The sequence below is a fragment of the Canis lupus genome, chromosome 21 (assembly GCF_048164855.1).
Source record: "Canis lupus baileyi chromosome 21, mCanLup2.hap1, whole genome shotgun sequence".
In the NCBI taxonomy this organism is placed as follows: Eukaryota; Metazoa; Chordata; class Mammalia; order Carnivora; family Canidae; genus Canis; species Canis lupus.
Window position 1 is genome coordinate 33,357,505 of NC_132858.1, and position 23,610 is coordinate 33,381,114.

The 23,610-nt window shown below is 37.8% G+C and overlaps 1 protein-coding gene across 3 annotated transcripts in view; it reads left to right on the forward strand.

Annotated features, from left to right (window-relative positions):
• The window catches only part of SEMA3E (semaphorin 3E), a 236,695-nt gene that overhangs the window by 23,748 nt on the left and 189,337 nt on the right, over positions 1-23,610 (forward strand). The window lies entirely within an intron of this gene.

Sequence of the window (23,610 nt, forward strand, 5' to 3'; positions counted from 1 at the left end):
GAATGTATTAGGGGGTTCTTTTTTTATATTCGGTGGTCAGAGAGAGTCTCTCTGACAGGTGACATTAGAGATATGAAGGAATATGGGAATCTGAGGGCAAACATTATGGACAGAGAGACTGACAGGGGCAAAGGCAGTGAAGCCAGAGCATCATCTGCACTTTCAAACAGTGAGATGAGCAGGAGGGAGAGTGAGAGACGAAATCAGTGAAGTAGATGCGGAACTGATCTGTCAATCTTGTCTGCCTTACTGAAGAGTAGATTTGGGCTATATGAATGGGAAACCATTGGGGAGTTTTGAATTAAAAGACTTTGTCTGACTTTCCGATTAAAGAGGTTACTGACTGCTGGTTAAGCAATGGTAGACATTAGGGGCCAGGATTGAAACAGGGAAACCAATTTGGAGGCCATTTTAATAGTTCAGGTTAAGAGACTTTAGTAGCATGGGCAAGAGTGATATTGATGGAGGCAGAAAGAAAAGATATTATGGATATTAAAGGTAGAACTAACGTGATTTGCTGATAGATTGTATCAGGATGTAAGAGGAAGAAAGAAGCCAAGGGTAATTCCAAAGGTTTCGTCCTGAACAACTGGAACAGCATAGTTACCACTTCTTCATGGGGTAGGTTGCTGGAGAAGCAAGTGTGGTTATGCACAGAAAGTATATGGTAGCTGAATGGAGCCTGAGGTCAAAGAGGATGATAGTTATGAGTGGGTGATCTGCAGCATGATTGCCTGGTGATGGAATGCTCTGGTGAGAAGAAACAACTGGTTATATAAAAGTGGGACTGAAGTCCTTGAGTAGAGGAGAGATAGGATTGCCTGAAGCAGAGCAGAAGCCAGGCTGCCACAGAAATGCAGAGGGACTGTGGGGGATAGGAATATTGACAAAGGTGGTTGGCAGAATCATTGGTGGGTAAGAGACCTTGGAATTTCTCTCTTGATAATTTCTAGCTTCTCAGTTGTATATAAAGCAAGTGTCTCCGCTGTGGGATGAGGGGAGGTTGGAGGTGTGTTTTATTCTGCTTGGGTTGCCCTAACAAGGTAGTACAGACTGAGTGGCTCAAACAACTGAAATTTATTTTCTCACAATTCTGGAGACTAAAATTCCGAGATCCAGGTGTCAGCAGAGTTGGTTTCTTCTAAGGCCACTCTCCTTGGCTTGTAGATAGCTATCTTCACCTGTGTCCCACATGATCTTCCTTCTGTGTCTGTGTCCCAACTTCCTGTTCTTATACAGACACCAGTCATACTAACTTAGGGCCTACCCTGATGACCTCATGACTTAATTTTAACTTAGTTACCTCTTTAAAGGCCCTATCTCCATATGCAGTTACATTCAGGGGTACTGGGGACTAGAGTTTCAACCTGTGAACTTTGAGGGACACAGTTCAGCCCATAAAAAAATGGCTGAGTTTGAAGAAATTGTCTGGAACAGGCCAGGGAAATTTATGATCGCAGAGCACCATTTCACTTGATGCTGTAAACCTGTTCAGTCCCAGTCACATCATTGTAATACCCATGACATTAAAAAACTCAGGGATAGGAGCACCTGGGTGGCACAGGTGGTTGAGCAGCTGACTTGGTTTTGGCTCAGTTCATGACCTCAGGGTCCTGGGATCAAGCCTTTCCAGTGGTGGGCTCCATGCTCAGTGTGGGGTCGGCTTGAAAGATTCCCTCTCCCTCTGCCCCTCTGCGCTTGTGCTCATGTGCACACACTCTGTCTTGCTCAAATAAATAAATAAATAAATAAATAAATAAATCTTTAAAAAAGAAAACTCATGGGCAACTTTAAAATTTTAATAACTCTATTCATGCCAATTAAATCCAATTGAAATTATAATGCTTTCTGTACCTATACTTTGTATTTAGTGGCATGGAACATAAAATAGAAACTGAGAACAGTAGCTCTACATTTCTTCACTAGGCATCCACCTGTTCCGGGTATTTTTGCCAAGTCTCTACATTTGTTATGTTATTAATTATACCCATAAGGTTAAGATCAGAAAGCTGGAAAAGAGGGAGAGATTGGTAAAGTAGCTTTCAAACTATGACCTTCAGATTAAAGCCCTATTTTTACCACTTCCTCATACAATCTTACATTCTCTGTGAAAAGTCTGTGTGCATTATTTGCTTCAGGTATTTATTTATTTATTTATTTATTTATTTATTTATTGCTTCAGGTATTTAATATATAATTTTTTTCACATTTTACTTGTAGTTTGTCATTAAATCAAGATTTAGTATTTTTCATAAGTATTTTGATTTCATTTTACAGTTCACTGTAGCATAGGTTTGTATTTTCTATGCAAATTAAGAAGTCTCTTTGGATTTTTAAAAATTTATTATCCTTAATCATTCAATGGGCAATATTTAATTATATTATGGTAATGTTTAAAATACAATGGAAAAAATTTTTGAAAACATATAGCACATTATTTAAGTAGGAGACTAACATGTATGATCTTAACATACCTCTGTTATATCATTGATGGGAGTATTTTGGGGCTTCATAGTTATGCTATGTGATCAAATAGACAGCAGTGGTTAAAAGTATTAAAAAATTTTAAAGAAAGGTAAAATGTATGTGTAACAATAAATTATATAGAACATAATGTTTAAATTATCTTTCTCAATGCATAATAATTTACCAGACATTTCTTTATATTTTATCAATGCTTAGAAATTTGTCACATGGCTTTTAATTCTTGACAGTCATCCTTTGAATCCTTAAAATGAATGAAATTTTCTGCTGCAAATTGTACCTCAGTCTACTTTCCTTTCACTTAGGTCTCTCAAGCAATGAGAGTTGGGATTTTACCAACTATGAAAGCTTAAATGTGATCACAACAATTTCGGGTCACATGCCATTTGAAAACCTGAAGAATACTGTGGATTCTCTAGAAAAATTCAAAGCTTTGCAGGTGCACTCAGAATATTATATGCAAATTCAAGCAGCTCATATATTCCCATAAGAAACTCATGATATCCACAGGCTTCAAATGACAGTGCTTTTAGACCCACAAATAAAAGCCTGATTTCACCACTTGTGCTTTACTATATTGATGAGATATGATATAGACAGGGAATAGGAGAGATGTTTATGACAAAATATGAAAAAGGCGAAACACAAAATTATATATACAATGATTATAATGCTAGAAAATATGCATGCTCTAAACAAAAATTTTTAAAACTCACATAAAACAGAAGTAGTTTTGTAAGAGTCGTGAGATTATAAAATTGTATTTCCTTCTTTTTAAAAATTCCCTTTAATGCCCTATAGTTTTGTATTAAAAATAATATAGTAATATGAGAAACCTAGAAAAGAGATAGCATAACCTGAACAAATGCAATCATCTCTTAAATGTTCACCGAACACCCAGGAGAGTCCTTCCTTTTTATTCTCTTGGATAAAGCTAAAATAATCTTTTAAAAATTTGGTGGTTATACCACACTCTAAAACACCTTAAATTGAATTTAAATAAAATATCTTAAAAAACACACAAAATCTCCTCAATGGCTTCTAATTGCTCTGAGGATAAAAATAATGAAAATGTTTCCCAAAGCTTCTTTCCATGAAATGGCAAGTGTCCACCTTCCCACCATTTTCGCCAGTTCAGCTTTTCCCAGAGAAAGCCTACCCTCCTTGCCTCTCTGGCTCTACACATGACTTTATCCGTTCATTCCTCTGTCCTCCTGCTCCCCCTTCTCTTAAATCTTACTCATCTTTTAGATTTTAGCTCCGATTTCACTTTTCAGGAAAGGTCCTGTTGATTCTCCAGCTTGAGTGGAGTACTGCATCATTCACACTTACAACGTTCAGATTTTTATTTCATAGCTTTTTTTTTTTTGTAGAATGAATGAAAAATAAACCCACAAACCAGTTCACATTTTTATAAAACATTTAAAATATTTTAAAATGTGGAAGGTTTTTTTTTTTTTAATAGATAAAACTGAGGATGAAGCACTACAATTTTCTGACTAATCAATATGGCAGGCCATTATCCTCAAAATTAACAGATGTAAGGCCAGGTCTCTTCAAGATACTACAGTAATAAAATTTATAAGGTTAAAGAATGTGCTTCGGTGGGTAACGAAGACATTTACATTTATAGTTTATGTTTTGAGATTGAGGCTGATAACAAAATCCCAAAGCATCTAGTGATTTTCATACATTCAGAGAAAGTCAATTAAGTTGAAAAAAAGAGCTAAACATATTATTTGTTATTACGTGGATACAAAAGCACTGATTGAATCTGTCCTTTTTTTCAAGTAAGTACTGCCTTAGGTCCTTTCATACTGGGGGATTCAAAAGGAAAGACAAATGAGCTCAGTGGGAGCTAATCTCCGCATCATCATCTCAGTGGTTGGATAGCACTTCTGAGTGCTCATTTAGAAGTTCAGTATTCCTGAGTTATTTCCAGTTGTACCCGATCAGGGAGTGTTGGTATCATTCCTGTAGATTTAATATTTAAGGAATGAGAGATATCATATCCTGAGTAAATAGCCTAAATGAAACGATACTATTTTTAGCTTTAACTTTTAATATTTCCTGGAAGCTTCACCTTACTAGATCTTATGCTGTATTCTAATATAATATGCAAATAGGAAAATACATGTATTTGTTTAAAGCAATAATATCTAACCTGATTTTTTAAAAATCTCATTGAGAATACCCAGGAAATGGATGAACTGCTAGTGTATTAAGGCTAACAAATCATCAGTCCGGTGGCTTTTTGTAGATCACACTGAAAGGAAAAACCATTAACCATTCTGTCTCTTCATTCTGTAAATTAAGACTTTCAAAGATTTTCAGTTTGGGATGCATGGAAGGTAACAGTCTGGCAAGTTCTCAATTTTCTCATCACATACAGTTAACCTGAAGCTGGTGAATGCCAACCAGATATATGATGGCTAACTGCTGTTAGGATTCTGGGTCTCAAAATGTTTAATAGAATATTTGAGATATCAAACTTTTATTACTTGTTTCAAATGTTTTTAATTTTAAAAGTGTATCTCCTTACATATTTAAGGGTTCATATAATAAGATTTCTATGCATATCTTTTTTTTAAGATTTTATTTATTTATTCATGAGAGACACAGAGAGAGACACAGGCCGAGGGAGAAGCAGGCTCCAGAATCACGCCCTGGGCCGAAGGCAGGGACCGCCGCCAGCCCCCAGGGATCCCCTCTACGCAGGGATCCCCTCTATGCGTAACTAAATAGTAAGAGAAAACCACTTAGATTTAAATTTATCACTTCTGCTTGAATTCGATCTAAGAGCCCCAACAGCCAGGCACTTTTTCACAAATTGTAGACAGCTTGATTCAGAGTGTACACGTAGGACTTAAATGGAACAAAATATCTGAAGAGAGGAGTTGCCCTTTCTCTATACACGCTTATTACTTACTAAACTAACTTCACTTCACTTTTCGGGGTGGGATGAAATTCCTCCGCCCTCCTTCAGTTGGTTTGCTTCGCAAATGCAGTAATAATAATTATTCTAACGAAGAAGCAATTTAACAGTTGTTAGAACAGTGTTTGCTTTCCAGAAATGTGGTTATCCTCGGGTCCTTTAGGTGAACCACCCAATCAGGGATATGAATCTTTACTCTCTGCACCTGAGAACATTTCTGACAGGATCATTTGGCAAGATAAACTCTACACACATTTAACTTCCTATTCAGTTTCTTAGCACCTTAGTTTTCGGCTTGCAGCCTTTAAAAAAATACGTGTGCAAGAGGAGTAGCCAAATCTAAAGAAAAGTGTATTCAAGCATTTGTAGAATTACTCGTTACAAGTATTGTGGTGATGCCATAGACAGCTCCGAAGATTAAATGGTGAGGTTTTCACATCATATTTTAGAAGAATGCAAAGGTCTACAGCAGACAAAAATAAAATTGTGGCTTAAGAGATTGAAAGATACTTGCTTTGTGAGAAAATCATTGTTTTTGGTCTTTTTCCTTATACTTTAAATAGAATTGTGACCATCTTACCACTGGTATTAGAATTAATTTGTTAAACCATTATACTTAAACTAACTTTGGGGTAGAGTACCTTCGGATCTCCTTAATAAAATGCCTGCAGCAGCATCTAGTTTTATTCCAAAACGATATGCCATTTTTCCATATAAGTAGTTATGAGTTATTGAAACAGTATTAGGACTTAAGTCCTAAGAATACAAAACTTCACTCCTGCTTTCTGGTAGTAACTTATAAATATCCCCTGCTTCCGTTGTAAAGCAAGAAAGGATCAGCTACAAGCTTTTATGGTTTTACTCCGTTTTCTCTTTTATGTTTTGCCTCCCTCACATAGTCAACAAGAACTGAAATAGCCCAACACTCATATTGACACACAAACTTCAGGGATTTTTTTGAGGAGGAGCTAATTATATACACATTCATACCACTTTGAAATGCTTTATTACTCACAGAAGTAGAGGACATTGACCAGGGGGTTAATTGTGTTTCATGAGAAATAAAGTATTGAGTTAAAAGCTTATTAGAGAAATATTATGCAAAATAACCACTTTTTCTTGGACCTGCGCATAGAACAATATAAAATTACACAATTTGGGGGAGTTAAATTTCAATTTCAGTTTCACTTAAATATTTATTGAGGACCTACTATATGCAAGCTGTGATACTCAGAGGGATCAAGTGTAAGTTAGCTACTAAGGGAGTTATAACAAGAATAATAATACATGCAGGATGCCTGAGTGGCTCAGCAGTTGAGTGTTTGCCTTCAACTCAGGGCAAGATCTTGGTCCAGGGATGGAGTCCCACATTGGGCTCCCTGTGGAGAGACTGCTTCTCCCTCTGCCTGTGTCTCTGCCTCCGTGTGTGTCTCTCATGAATAAATAAATACAAATCTTTAAAATAAAGATTAATAATAAATGCAAACAAATGTGAATGGCAGGGGCAAAATGGAGCAGCAGAGGGACATTGCAATCAAAAGGTGGGAGGAATCATAGCAGGAAAAATGAACTAATGTTTAAGAGTGCTTAAAGTTTAAGGTAAATTAGAACAACCAATTTAATAGTCTTAGATTTTGAGATTAAATTTGATAGAGTCAAGATCATTTTTCTTTGATTCCAATGTTTTATTTTGCTCCCGGATGCACTTGCAAAATGATATTATTAGTCCTGGCACACTTGGAATTATGTCATGAGATTAGCATCTGTTAAACTTAAGCACTCATCTAGGAAAAAAAATGTACTTTTAAGTGTCAGGTGCCTTAGACCTCTGAAGGTAAGATGAAAGTGCATCTTTTTTGGGAGGGGAGGGGACATGAAGAGGGGCATGTTTATTGGAAATTATTGAACATTTCCTATGTGAAAAAAAGATTTTTAGATATAATGTCAAGAAAGGTTGTATGAAGGCAGTGGTAGCTCATATGGTTAACAGTGACTCACGTTTGTGACTACCTCAACACTTCAGAGAATATTGCTTGTTCTCACATTTTTACTTTATCACTTTGATGTTATTGACTTTATTGTCTCTCCTGATGATTAAGCGGGGATGGAAACAAAAACTACATTTTTTCTATCTGAAACAGAGTTAAAGAGACAAATTTCTCATCCATCCCATTTCCAAGGTAGCCCAGAGCATACTGGAATCCTCTCTACTATTTAGAGTTAATAAAAATATTCTCCATCCTCCTTCCTCTCTCTCCCTCTATCCTTCCTTCTCATAGTGGTGCTAGTAGTAATGGTAACAAGTATAGTCACCATTTATTGAACTCATTGTATATGTCAAAAATTATGTTCAGAACAATAATTACATTATATTTTATTCTTGCACCTCTGCTTCAAGGTATATTTTATGTCAGATTTTTTCAAGTAAAAGAAAATAATTGTATTAAACAAACAGGTCAAATTTATTATATGGAATGGTTCATGATCCAGAGCTCTACATACAACCAGGCCTCAGGCAAGGAGGAGAATCAATACTTAACAATTTATTAGGAACTCAGAAAGGAAGCTCTCTGTATTTTCATCTTTGGTTTTATCTATATATCTGTACCTTAGTTTTCTCTATTTCTATGCACACAGGACAAGAGAAAGATGGTCACTCTACAGCTTCAAGAGACTAGCCAAGGTTAATAACTATCTCTCAAGCCCAAGGCCAGATTCTTACGAAAAGAAAAATTTTACTTTAAGAGCTTGAGTTAGCTCTCCAAAACTGATCCAAAGACTTTTAGCTAGAGAGTCAGGTTTACTTGGAATATAGATGGGAAAAGAGTGTGCAGAAAAAGGCATGTTATGTGCGTTCCCTATATAAGGATAAATCAAAGAGGGTAACTAGTTTACCCAAGTTCATATAGTTAATAAATGGCAAAATGGGATTTCAGAACACAGATTTTGAGTTTAAAACCCAAGTAGCTTTTATTGAATTGTGTCGACTTTTGATACTATAATAAATTATTATAAACGTAATGGCTTTAAAGACAAATTTATTATCTTAATAGTTCAGGAGGTCAGAAGACTTAAATAGGTTGGAAGGGTCTATCTTCCTTTTAGAGACCTTAGGAGGAATCCATTTCCTTACCTTTTACAGTTTGAAGAGACCTCTTCCTGGCACCCTTCCAACTTTTGTTTTTTTCATCTAACATCATTTTCTCACTCTGCCCCTCCTACATCCCGCTTAAGAGGACCTTTGTAATTGCATTAGATCCACCCAGATGAGCCAGGGTTATCGTCCCATCTCAAAATCCTTAACTTCTTTACATTGTTAAATTCTTTTTTGCCATGTAAGGTAACATATTCACAAATTCCGGGACTTAGGGTGTGCACGTCTTTGAGGAAGCCATTATTCAGCTGACCATATAACTCCAGAGTCTGTTCCATTCCTACTTACAGCTGCCATTGGATTGACCTTTAAAATTCTTTTTACAACCTCATTTTCTACACATTTTTAGTTCTTATAGTTCTCTGAGATTATGACCTGGTTTGACATAAAAGTACTACTTTTATTTGTTTCATCATCCTATTAGTTGAGATTCTTCTGTTCTTCTAATAGTGAATATTTCTTGGTCTTGGTAATTCCTAGATCCTTAATTTCTAATGTAATCCATCCTTTTTTTTTTTTTTTTTTTGAGATGGACTTTGATGCAGAGTTTTAATTTTGACTGGCAGAGATGAAAAGGGAGGCAAAGGGAGGGCATTTCCCAGAGATGGGAGCAAAGGGAAGGGTTTTAATATACCATATATATCTTCTTCCCAAAGGAGGAAGAAAAAATGGAAAATAGTCTGTTACCTAGTCTATTGGTGACATTTCATGGAAGGATGAGAGAAGGAATGTAGATTGGGAGCTATATTTTGAAAGTTTTTTTTTAAGATTTTCTTTACTTATTCATGAGAGACACACAGAGGCAGAGGGAGAAGCAGGTTCCATGCAGGGAGCCCAACACGGGACTCGATCCCGGGATTCCAGGACCACGCCTCAGGCCAAAGGCAGAGGTAAACCACTGAGCCACCCATGCTGCCCTATATTTTGAAAGTTTTAAAATTAGTCAGCATGGTACTTACATAATATGATTGATGGGCAAATGATTATCTCAAAATGAAGTTCGCTACAAATCCATTAATTTTAAAATGTGTTTGTTGTGTGGAAAATACCCATTTTTTAAAAAGTTTGCCATTCCTTACGTACATATAGGTTATACCTTTAAAATTCCCCAAAGGTCTTTCAAGAACCATCATATTATTTATTATTTGGAAATAGATACACACACACACACACACACACACACACACACATCCCCCCCACACACAAAGCCATTGATATGGGGACCTCATGCCATGCTGGCTGTTAAATAGGATTAGAATACTATGGACATATGTCTTTGAACAGGGGTTGTTTCTTCTACTTATCTCATTCTGTAATTCTAATTGTTTTAATAGTATTGAATGGTTTTCTGAATGTAGAAATTAAGTCTATATGTAACTGTTATGTAGTTAAGTACACAAACGGGCCATGCATATACTCATTTCTATTGTATTCATCTTAGGTAGAACTATTCATGTTGATGTTAACAAAAGCCAACTTAATTTTACAGTCATTAAGGACCAACTATGAAAGTATTTAATGGCTATAAATCAGCCCTGGAGCAAAAGTGGGCTATTGAATTTAAGTTCACAGTATAAATGAACTATTTTGGCACCCATTAGATTAAAATGATTAAATTGCTTCTCTCCTGTGTCTCATATTCACATAGGAAGTTTTGTACTTTTGCTTAACCACAAAATACTTTACCCTCTAGAAGGGAAAAAAAATAATCCCATAGCTTTTTAATGAAAGGGACATTGTGTATGTGTAACTTAATGTTTCCTCTAGATTTACTATTTTAGAAAGGCCTAGAAGTGGAAAATATTAGACACTACTGGCTTACAATGACATCATTCTGTATTTAATTAAAATGTGTCCTTAATGTAACACTAAGGCTTTCAAAACAACAGAGCTTTATCTAATTATATCTTTTCCTTTTAAAAACTAGAATTTTTATAATTTTCTAATTTGACATTAATTTTCTAAGGGATGGTCAGTGATAAACCCAAACATTTAAGTCATTTTAACTCAGAACTGTTTTACCTATCAAAATTTTCCTAGTGTCTGTTTTTATGAAGAATAATTTCCTAGTGTTTACTGTTTATCCACTTATTTAGTTAATGTATATTAAGGGCCACATTTTTACAGATACAGTCTTTTAGAAATAGAAAATTTTAGAGGTACAAAAGTGTATAACATACAGATTTTGCTCTAAGGAAAAAAATAGATGTACAGTTAAGTGTATAGTCTGTAATTAGGTAAGTGCTAGCAAAGACATACAGAGATGTTATGGAAGCACCAAGCACCAGAAAACAGTAGGTTTTCTGGAGGTAATTTGTATTATGGTTAAATCTTAGGAGCCTGTTGATTCTGATTTGGTCCCTTTAAGAGAAGATTGGAATTCTCCCAGTTTAAACTCTGCAAATGCTCACACCAGTGAACTGCAAGCATTATTAATGCAGTGTATTTCCAAAGGGAGGACTCTAGCCTGTATAATAGCATTGACTCACCATTGATTTTTATATATAAACACTGACTCAGTTATCTATATGGGTGAACAAAGAATGGATAAATAAAACCCAAGATCAACTTATAAAAGCCACTGGTATTCAATACTTTATATTATTTAATGATTTCAATGTGTTCCCTCACTAACTCATTTACTAAATAAAGTTGACCGATAGAATATAATGACAGCATTTATCATGGTGCCATTCTAATAGTCTTTTAAAGGCTTTCTAAGACAATTACATTTGATATTGTGAAAACTTGAATATACAGAAAGACACTGAAGAAGTGCCAGATCTGAGATCTTACTGCATTTAAGTTTTGGCACAGCCCTTATGCCACCTGGATGATCCATCCTAACACCTGCCTCCACAGGTGGCTCTAGCTCACCTCTGCTCTGGTGTTCTCAGTTTCAGTGGAGCCAACTGGTATTAATCTCCATATTCATGAGAGAAAATAATATATGTGAGAGCCTTTTGGAAACTACAAGTGATATATTAATATGAGTATTGATAATAACAGCATTAAGTTGGTTACAGTACCTTCAAAATATTCTTCTTCCTCCTCTCAATTTCCAGAAATGCACCACCAAAAATGTACTTGACCATTTTTTAATGTATATTATTTCTAATTCCTCTCTTATATATTCCTCTATACCTTTACATATATATTTTTTTTCCATCAGGATGATTGTTTTTCTTTGTATCAGAGTATGGCACATTAGTTCTATTAGAACAGCAGTGGGTAGTGGGTATTAGAATTGGGTTTGATGTTAGTTTATGACCACTTGATCTCATATTATCTACAGAGTGAATATTTAATGAATTCATATTATTTTACCACAATAATAACCAAGAAAAGTATAGTTGTATATTATTGTCTTATATATGTTTAACCTATATTTGGACAAAGTTGCATATAGTACAGTGAAATCTGTCATCACTTACTGATGGGAAATGGGCAGGAGAATTGGAAAGCTCACTGGATTATAACAATGTAATGAACCTGTTTATAGGAAACCTTCTAATAGGGTTCATGGAAACCACAACCAATGAGTGAAAGTTGAGTAAAACACGGTCAAGATAGTAAACTTGGTTAAACTTGAAGAACTGAGTGCTAAAACAGTGAAAATTACTACTGGCTTTTGACAGTGACATGTTTCACTTAGCAAAAATAACTGTCATAAAAATGTCAAGTTTTTTTCTACAGATTTTATTTATTTATTCACGAGAAACACGCACACACACACACACACACACACACAGAGGCAGGGGGAGAAGCAGGCTCCATGCAGGGAGCCCAACACAGGACCCGATCCCGGGTCCCTAGGATCAGGCCCTGGGCCAATAGCAAAAGACCCATGTCAGGTAGAAGGACAAATAAAAATTGGAAACAGTACCTAGAGGCTGGTGAGCACCATCTCCTGCCCAGGGAATAGAAAAGCAAGTAAAGGAAGCAGGTTGGAAAGTAAAACTTTACAGACCAATCTCATGGTTTGTTCAGATATATATACAGATAGATATGGAAGTAAACCATTCTGTGGTTTAGTTACATATTTATTACATACTTAAACTACAACACTGTACTATGCTGTGTTAACACACATACACTAGCTCTTGTCTATATCCACTGAGAGAACCTAGAAGCAGTGACAGTCAGGCGGCAGTGAGCGTATCCAGCATATAGCATTCTCTGTTAAAAGGAACCAGGGTTCCTTAGAGAAGTGGGAGGAACAGGGCAGGGAAATACAAGATGACCCTGGAGCGTGGATGTGCTATAAAGAAAAGGAAAAAGGAGAGAAAAAGAACAGAGGGATGAAGGATGGAAGGAAGGGAAAAAATGGGTGGGGTGTTCAAAGGACACAGGAGCCAAGCTGAAAGAGCTCATCATGGCCAATGCTGGAACAATTTGAAATTGAAATAAACTATGGTGTACTGGATTACAACCAAAAAGAACAATAGAAATGTCTGTAAGTCAAAACTAACATAAATCAGTAAATGGGAGAAGGGACAACTATTTCTTAAAGAAGATTATGATTAAAAATGTGGAAGAAATGAAAGAAATAGAAAAGCACAGTTAGAACAGTGTAGTAATAACTGTTGCAGGCCAGACACAATGACAGGTGCTGTAATTAGTGGACAGAAGTTGAAGGAGAAACAAGGTATTGCATGGTCACAAGGTATCTCTTCCTAAAGTACATTAATTACAAAGAAAAAAAAACCATAGTAACTGCCAGAAATCTGGCAAACACCATCTTAGCCAAGGGAACAGGGTAAATGGCACCAGATTTGCCAAATCATGACCCCCCCCCCCCATGTGATGCACAGAGATGAGAGGCACCTCTGTGGTGTCCTTCCCAGTCTTACACAATGACAATCTAATTTTGGAAAAACAAGGCAAATCCAATTTGAATGACATTGCATGAAATAGCTCAACTAGGGATCCCTGGGTGGCGCAGTGGTTTGGCGCCTACCTTTGGCCCAGGGCGCGATCCTGGAAACCCCGGATCGAATCCCACGTCAGGCTCCCGGTGCATGGAGCCTGCTTCTCCCTCTGCCTATGTCTCTGCCTCTCTCTCTCTCTCTCTCTCTATGTGACTATCATAAATAAATAAAATTAAAAAAAAAAATTAAAAAAAAAAAAAAAAAAAAAGAAATAGCTCAACTAGTACCCTTGAAATGTGTTGAGGTCATGGAAGACCAGGAATGAATGAACAAATACCACAGAATGGTAGAGACTAAGAAGAAATGACAACTATGTGCAATCTGGGATCCTGAGACAAAAACAGCATTAGTGGAAAAACTGGTAAAATCTGAAGTCTGTAATTTAGTAAATAGCACCGTACCAATGTTAGTTTCTTAGTTTTGATAATTGTAGGCTAGTCAGATTTTAACACTAGGGAAAGCCAGGTGAAAAGTGTAATAAAAACTCTGTGCTGTTTTTGCAACTCTTCTGTAAATGCAAAATCATCCCAATTATTAAGAAAAAAGAAATACAGGAGTCAAAGGAAAACAGCAGTCATTTTATATGTCAGGGAATTGTGGAAAAGTGCCGTCGAGGCACACTGCCATTAGGATGGTTTTGGTTGCAAGTAACAGAGACACCAACCTAGTTGTCCTAAATACTTGCTTATTGAACTGAAGAAATCATGGAAGCAGGGGAAGCTGGATCAAGATGTTCAACCAGGACTGTGTCTTCTTTTTAATTTAGGTTCTCTTTAGTTTAGCTCTCCTTCCCAAGTCTCTTTATCCTCACGCTGCCAACGAGAGAGCTGCAGCAGTACTGGAGTGAGAGGCCTGCCCATGGCAGTGGCTTTTGTAAAAAAAAAGTTAGGGTCTGCTTTCCTAAAAGTCCCTGGGAAACTTCATCCTCCAGAGATCTAACTGGAGGAAATTGGGTAGGGTGCTCATGACTAACCCAACAGCAGGTGCAGAGATCACTTAGACCATTTGTTATGGAGCCGGTTTCTAAAAGCAGCCACCGGCCAGGGGATCTCAGCTGCTCCGGCCGCCCTGGGCCTGAGGATGGGTGGTGAGCTGCGAGGAGCTGTGTCAGTACATGAACTAAACTCAGGTCCTCAGGAAGGAGAAACGATTATTAGGAAGGAAAGAAACTGCCCAATAAAACATTTTTCGACATCAGAATCATATATATGATTTGGGATGAATAAGTCAATATTCTAACATGGAAACAATAGAAAAGAATATGTGAAATCCACCACCCCCTGGAAAGCCGGCAAGGCCTGCACTCATGCTCTCTACAGCCATGAGAGAACTGTTTCAGCAGCCTGGTGAGACCCAGGAGGTTGACTTATTAGGCCTTTAAATTCCATCACTGCCTCGTCTGATCCGTTTCCACTTGTTTCAGTCAGCGTCTTGGAAATGGTCCCTTTGTTTACATACATTTGGCGCAGTTCCCATCCCTAATTTGATCACCTGCACCTGGAAAAACGGGTAATTTCATTTGAAGATTCAGGTGCCCTCATTAGGGAACAAGCATTACGTAAGCTTCCTGCTGGCTGAACAAATTTAAATTGTTCTCACCTAAGCGCCTCACCTTCTTACACACAAGATGTTATAGGAGAAGCAAAACAAAAGGATGTCTTTTGACAGAGAAGGTAAAAATATTTCACGCTCTCCAGAGAGAAACAATCTCTAATTGGAGTAAGCTGGCAAAGCTCTCTGTTGGCGCGGTTCACGCGATGGAAAAACCGCAGCCCTAAGGACACCGGTGAATGTGTTGTGAGGAAAGGACACAACTGGTTTGTGTACCTCCAGACATTCACATAACTTTTAGCAAATGTGAAATAAAACAGTTTCCACTTTTTAACGTTCAATTATGGTTTTAAAAATTACTATCCATACGTAATTATTGTTTTGCCAGTGACATCGTGGAAAGCAATTTATGTACTACCTGTTTTCTTACATCTTTCTGTAATGTATTTTGAAGTATTAAAAAATATGGATAAATTGCCTTTGCACTGAGGCTCCATTGGATCTACATCTGTAGATCTGAGCTCTGCTTTATCTCCCGACCCAGGCCTCTCACTGCTTGATGGCTTTCTCAAGGGGGATAAACCTTGGCTGCTTGGTCTGTCTGTTCCAAAGAGAAGTCATGATGATGAACCTGAACTTGGCCTCCTCCCCACATGTCCACTTTCAATTGAGAGCCCTTGGGAGGTGAGAGCTCTGGTGGTGACCCTGGCTTTTAACTCCCGTTGCCATCTCTAATTCCTTCTGGCTGCTTCTTAGCCTTCACGTGCAGTTACGAAGTGCTCTTGATTTTATATCTAAGTATTTTTTAAATATATGCCTTCTTTCCTAGTCCCACAATGACCATCTTGATACAACAGAAAATCTGTTTTCTTCCTGGCCCCAAATTCTCTCCCTGTTCCCAGCAGCTCCTCTCCCCTAACCACACACACACACACACACACACACACACACACACACACAGCTTTCAGAGAGAATACGACCTAGATTTGATTTCATGATCTTGTCACTCCCTGCTTCAAAATATTTGATGGCGGTCTAGTAACTGAAGTTTAATAGACAGGGCTGTCCATAGTTTGGCCACAAACTACCTTAGCAGTCTACTTCAGTGAATCCCTTAGGTCTTAGTCTAATTGACTTCATTCATGTCCTTTTAAAAATGTGCACTCTCATTCTCCAGGACTCCTTTCTCTTCTGTTTCTCTCCTGTTCCAGTCTTAGTCTGCTTTATCAAAGTACCAAAGACTGAGTGGCTTGGAAACAACAGAAATGCATTGCCCACAGTTCTGGAGGCTGGAAGTTGGAGATCAGTGCCAGCATGGTCGGATTCTGGTGAGGGCCCTCTTTGGTGCTGCAGACTGCTGAATTCTTGCTGTATCCGTCTTCTCATGGCTTACCAAGGACAAAAAGTCCCAATTATAAGGGTGCAAATTCCATTCACAAGGACTCCACCCTCATGACTCTAATTACTTCCCAAAGACTCCATCTCCGAAGATCATCATCTTGGGTGTTAGGATTTCAACATAAGAATTTGGAAGGGACGCAACATTCAGTCTATTGCACTCCTTCATTAGGTTTTCTTCAGCTGTTTGATCTACTTCCTTTATTTTAACCAACACCTTTCTGGGAATTACTCCCAAATTTAGTACCTTCAGCTGAAATACTTTCCTGACTCGAAACTGCATATCAACTGTCTCCTACTTTATATATTTCCCTGAGAACACATTGACTCCATCTCTTTTCTCCATTCACTATGCCCCTGTATATTCAAACATCAAATCTTGATAATTCTACCTCCCAAATATGACTGTGATGTTAGAAAGTTCCAAGTTTTTTAGTATAGTGTGGATATTGACCATTTGTGGTGGGAGGAGGGACATAGATAAAAAGATAAATTCAGTGATCTCAGGGTCCTGTGATCGAGCCCTGCGTCAGGCTGGGCACTCAGTGAAGAGAGCTTGTCTCTCTCCTTCTGCTCTCCTTATCAAATAAATAAATAAATAAATAAAAATCTTTACGATTATATGAACCAGACAAAATGCTAAAAATACAGGATAGACTCAAACAGTACTTTAAAACCTGGAAATAATTAATGCTTTGTAAATATAGCAAGCAAAGTATTACCCCCAACATACCCATTAGCCTAACCCTAAGTATATATTTATTCATTTTATTTAGCTTCTATCCATCCACACTTAGTACAAAGCATAAGTTTGATATTGAATAGTGATCCTCATTTAGAGCTGCAGAATAATTTAGAAGTCCCAATTTCATCCTTTTACATGTAACCAGTATTTTAAAAATAGAAGTATAACCATATACAGTATTTCTAAGGTTTATGGGAAAGATTTTTTCATTACAGTCTCTATAAGCTCTGTTAAAATATGTAGCCACATAGGCCCAGCATGGTATGTTAATATGCAAATACTTACAGTTTTATTCCCACAATTAGAACAAGAACATTATAAAGCAGTGTTGTAAGTTGCAATTTTTGGTATGACTATACTTGCAAGTCAGATTTAATGTTATAAATGGATCAGAAATGTTGGATTTAAAATTACACAGGATAAATTGACATAAATAAACAAAAATAAAATCTTCACCTGATCCCTGTCCCATTTGCTATATTACAGTTGTTTTTTTTTTTCAAGTAGAGCCCTAGTTCTGGTTTCTTGCAGTGAAATAAGCATTTTGCACTTATGTGGTCATTATAAAAAGAAAAACACAATTTTGAAATACAGAACAATACCAGTTTATGTATTTTCTGAAAAAGTTTTATCTGCTTATTTTAGTTCAACTCATGTTGCCAGTGTTTGATCATTTATAAGGTTTGATCCCATCCCATTAAATCTGCCCAAACTATTTACTTAATTTCTCTGTTTAAAAACTGTACATTAAATAGAAATGTTGAAGGGATATTTGAATTCAGCCTAACCAAACGGTAGTTGAAATTATTTTTGATAATATTCTATGTGATAAATATGGATTCATAAATATAATACATATTTTTTTAATTTTTATTTATTTATGGTAGTCACACACAGAGAGAGAGAGAGAGGCAGAGACACAGGCAGAGGGAGAAGCAGGCTCCATGCCGGGAGCCCGACGTGGGATTCGATCCCGGGTCTCCAGGATCACGCCCTGGGCCAAAGGCAGGCGCCAAACCGCTGCGCCACCCAGGGATCCCTATAATACATATTTTTATATTTAAGTCCTAATTCAAACTCAGTGTATGGAACACTAGACACAGTCCTTAAGTGATATGCACACTGTAGTAATCACATTCTTCCTGTATAAGACGAAAACCACCAAACTATAAAATAGCAATTGTAACTTGCTACTGACAGCAGGTCCCATGATATCCTATAATCCAATAAAGATTTGCACATACACATAAACATTCTAAAATAAACAATTCTGATGGGAGTTTACATTTTGATTATCTAAATTGCATCAGTTTTACCTCTACTGGCAATAAAAGTAAACATTTATCTATTCTTTGGAGGATTACTCTTTCTTTGCAAGTAACTCTAAGATAAAGTTATAATGTGGGGAGGACATATGGAAATAAATTGACAGAAAATTAATGACTTCCTCATCAAGAGCTGGTAGCTTAAATTCTCACTTCACTAATGAAAACAATTTGTATTTCATTTTGACTAAAGTTTATAAAACATTTTTTGATGTTTGCATAAATGAAGATGGTTTTAAGTTTCATGTAACAAAACCTAACTGACAGCGGGTTGACATTAAGAAGGTTATTATGTCCAATTCTGCAGTAGTATCTTCATCATTTCATCTGCTGATTCTTGATATTTTCACTTCTCCCCTTAAGCTGATTCCCTGCAGAGTCCCAAGATGACATGACTTCTGTCATCACAGGTAGATAGGAAGGTCCAGGAGAGAAAGAAGACTGTTCCTATTATGAGCAAGAAAATCCCTTCCTTGTTCCTTGGACGAAATTACATCACATACCTCTGGCAGAGTCAGTCATTGGCTAGGGAAAGGTAATTACCTAATGGACTTACACTAATCAATATCCCATTTTTTAGTTCTTCTCTGCACACATGGTAAAGGTGATAGTGAGCTCTCAGACAAAATTGAGGTTCTGGGACGCCTGGATGGCTCAGCAGTTGGGCATCTGCCTTAGGCTCAGGGAGTGATCCCAGGGTCCTGGGATTGAGTCCTGCATCGGGCTCCCTGCAGGGAGCCTGCTTCTCCCTCTTTTTTTTTTTTTTTTGGTAAATTTATTTTTTATTGGTGTTCAATTTGCCAACATATAGAATAACACCCAGTGCTCATCCCATCAAGTGCCCCCCTCAGTGCCCATCACCCAGTAGCCCCACCCCCCGCCCACCTCCCCTTCCACCACCCCTATTTCGTTTCCCAGAGTTAGGAGGCTTTCATGTTCTGTCTCCCTTTATGATATTTCCCACACATTTTCTCTCCTTTCCTATTCCCTGTCACTATTTTTTATATTCCCCAAATGAATGAGACCATGTTTGTCCTTCTCTGATTGACTTATTTCACTGAGCATCATACCCTCCAGTTCCATCCATGTCGACCTGCGTCTCTGCCTCTCTTTCTCTCCATGTCTCTCATGAATAAATAAGTAAAATCTTTTTAAAAATTGAAAATAGGGTCTCTGATGGTAAGAAATGCCTTTGTTGGGCAATGTAACACTTCTAATAGTCACCAAGCATGTTTGTGTGTTAGACCTTGCTAATTCATTATTTGTCCTCATTTAGGAGAAGGAAATCTATGTAAAATCTTGTAAGTAAATTTGAGTATTTAATACCTCTTTCTATAATTCTCTTTGATATAGAGAAGTATCTAGGATGATACAGTGAGCTTCAAGGGACTCCAGGGAACAAAATAGAGACTATGAGGGAAAGAACACTTATTTTTTCACTTATATGCTTCTGTGGTGTTTGGTTTCTTACAGTGAAAATATATTGTTAATCTTTTAATTTTAAAACAAGGGAAATGGGTTTTTCCTAGCTATGCAGTAAATTACAAAAGTGATTGTATTAAAAGAAATATTTTTTCTGCAATTTATAAAAGGCAGTATAGAGCAAATGCTTGCCAGGTAGCATGCTATTATGTATTAATCTGAGGAAACCACTTTTCCAGCTGTGAGGCGTCCCTCATTGGACATGGCATATGGAAGGTTGGTCTTTAAGGAAAATATGAATGTGAGGCAGGTTGTTGGACCATGCTTGAACTGTTAAGTTACTTTGAAACCTGGCATTTCAGGACTATTCAGATCTCTAGCTTCCAGTAAAATAGCCACAAACTATGTGTGGTTATTGAACCCTGGAAGCATCTGTGGTCTGGATTGGGATCTGCTCTAAGTGTAAAATACATAGTCAGTTTCAATTAATATAAAATAGCTCATTTTTATATTGATTATATATTAAAATGATAGTTGGAATATATTGGGTATTAAAATTATTTTCATCCGATTCATATTTATCATTTCAAAAAACCTATCTCATGAAAGGTATCGAGCTAGGTAAGTGGCTCCCTTTGTGGCTCCCATGGCGTGTCTGTCGCAGCACTTTCCGGCTGTGTCCTGGGGAAGGCCGCGCGGGCCACGTGGCTGCGAGCTCGGGACCGCGTGGGCCGCCTTCCGGGCCCGCCGGCGGTGGCAGCGGCTGCAGCTCCAGCTCCAGCTCCAGCTCCAGCTCCGCGGGGCTCGGCTCGGCTCGGCTCGGCTCGGCTCGGCTCGGCTCTGGCCTCGCGGGCGTCTGCGGCGCAGCAGGCTCCGGGCGGCGATGCCTCGGGTGGGAAGAAGCCGCAGAGGAGGGCTGGAGCCGGGGGAGGAGAGTTTTATTCGATGAAAGTCTAAGGACAAGCACAGCGTGGAGAGGAGCAGAAAGTCCCGGCAGTCAGGTTACCTCCTGGGCTCGACAGAACAAGGGGTGACGGGGTAATCAGTGAATTTAAGAGAACGAGAGCTGCCCGGGCCCGCGGAGCGCCCCGAGCTCCGGGATGCCAGGTTCGGGCCTGCCGGGCTCGCCAGCGCGGGGGTGGGGGGGGGTGTCCCCGCGGGGGGTGTCCCCGCTGGGTGCGGGGCCTGCGGGGGGCAGGGGGCGCCTCGGAGCAAGCCTCGGAGGAGCGGGATGCTGAAGTTCACAAGCTGGACAATCCCCTGGGGGTGCTAGGAAGTAGCCGCGGACACGAGGTCCCCGAGACCACGCTGGTGGGGCTGCGGCCGAGGGTGCATGTCTCGGGCTTTTTAAAAAAATTATCCTGACCTTCGTTCACCTGTCACGCTAATATGCTCTCAGGCAAATAGGGACTATAATTTAGAGCATTCAGAAACCAGACTAAGGCATTTAAAAACCATTAAGATAGAGGAAAAGGTCTAACACTTTTAAGCTTAGAGCCGTTAGCAAATGCATCATGGTAATGCGTGACCTTTGTCATCTGCCTCACCCACGCGGAGTACTGAGAGGTGACATTGATTTAATATTCAAATTAATTACTAGACACTCTTCACATTAGCTGGGCATACCCTTTCCCTCAAAGTCTCTACCTAAATAAATTCCTCACTGCTTTTATTTATTTTTTTATTTAATTTATTTATTTTTTTTAAGATTTTGTTTACTTATTCATGAGAGACACACAGGGAGAGAGAGAGGCAGAGACATGGGCAGAGGGAGAAGCAGGCTCCATGCAGGGAGCCGGACGCGGGACTCGATCCCGGGACCCCAGGGTTAGGCCCTGGGCCGAAGGCAGGCGCCAAACCACTGAGCCCCCCACGTGTCCCTTCACTGCTTTTAAATATCCATCTGTCCCAGCATTCAACTACAGAGGTTTTCACAATTCTTTTTACTCTTTAAATAAGCAGCTTTTCGGTTTCTTTAAGCACATGAAAATCAATTATATACAGCTTTAATACTGAGAGACTTTCAATATTAAGAAAAGCTACTAAAAGTCTCTCTTACTTTATCAGTTTTATACCAGTCAAATCTAATTAAATTATATGTATGAAAACCAAATGACTCTAGTGATAGCTGAAGTATAAAAGGTTATATAAATATAGAAGTTACTGCTTAGAGTAACATTTAAATATTTTAGTTACATAAGTAATTCTCAAATGCCTGCTTGGGTTAAAAAATCATATAACACAGATGCATATTTTGCAAGCCATATTTATTTCTACTCCTTTTATACAATTATCATCTTTAAATTTTTTGTAGTATACTTTATTTTTTTTAAAGATTTGTTTATTTATTTATGATAGACATAGAGAGAGAGAGAGAGAGGCAGAGACACAGGAGGAGGGAGAAGCAGGCTCCATGCCGAAAGCCTGACATGGGACTCGATCCTGGACTCCAGGATCGCACCCTGGGCCAAAGGCAGGTGCCAAACTGCTGAGCCACCCAGGGATCTCTGTAGTATACTTTTAAACGTTTTTCTATGTAATCTCATATATTTATAAATGTGCTATTTATGATTTTGTGTACATGTATATATATTTACATGACCGCATAGGCATGTTTTCATATACGTATGCATATTTTAGCTGTTTTCTACATAAATGAACTCACACCATATAATAATAGAATATTTGGGAATTTAATTTTCAATCAATTTAATTTTCAATTAAATTTTCAATTTAATTTTCAATATATTCTAGATTCTAGGGCTGCCTGGCTGACTCAGTCAGTAGGGCATGCAACTCTTGATCTCAGGATCATGACCTCAAGCCCCACAGGTGGGCATACAGATTACTTAAAAAAGGAAAAAAGAAAAAGGCAGTGTATCTGAGATTCTTGTCATAGCAGAGCATTTAGATATACCTTATTTTTTTAAAGGCTACTTATATTTTCACAGTAAAACATAGTAAATAAGGTTAAATAACTTCCAATAAAATTAAGGAACGTAAGTTGCTTTTCCATTTTGTCCAGTGCTTTGTTGACAAACTATAATGAGATAATAAACTATATTTTTTGGCCTAGAATATGTGAGCTTCCAGGGGTTTTAGATGCGAGAGATTGACCAGTATCATCAAGTCTACTTACATATAAAGAAAACATATCCAGAAAACATAGGAAACATACCCAAGGTCAAATAGTAAGTTGTGTGGTGATGTCTGACTGTAGTTGGCAGCCTCCCATTTATGCCAGTGATGTAAGAAAACATTTTACTGAATTAAGGATTGTATAAAATGATATATTTCTGAACTGAATATATAGTTGTGATAAAGCCATATTTCTGATTAATGGGGGGGGGACCCAAATACCCAATAGATATTATGGGCTATAGGTTGTGATTGGCATTAAAATGGAATAGAATCCTGAAACTCTAAGTCACTATGACAGCATGGCAGCAAATATCCAATATATGTGTGTAGATACATTGCTTAGATGAATTGGCACTTTAGTGGGAAATTGTAGTGGCAAAATAATATTATATTATTTATATATATTAAAATTTAAGTGATGTACATTCCTCTTGCAAAGGATTGAACTCAAATTTCTACTGAGAATAATAATGAATTCTTCTTAATTCTCTATGATTAATAATTGAGGACACATTTTAGAACTC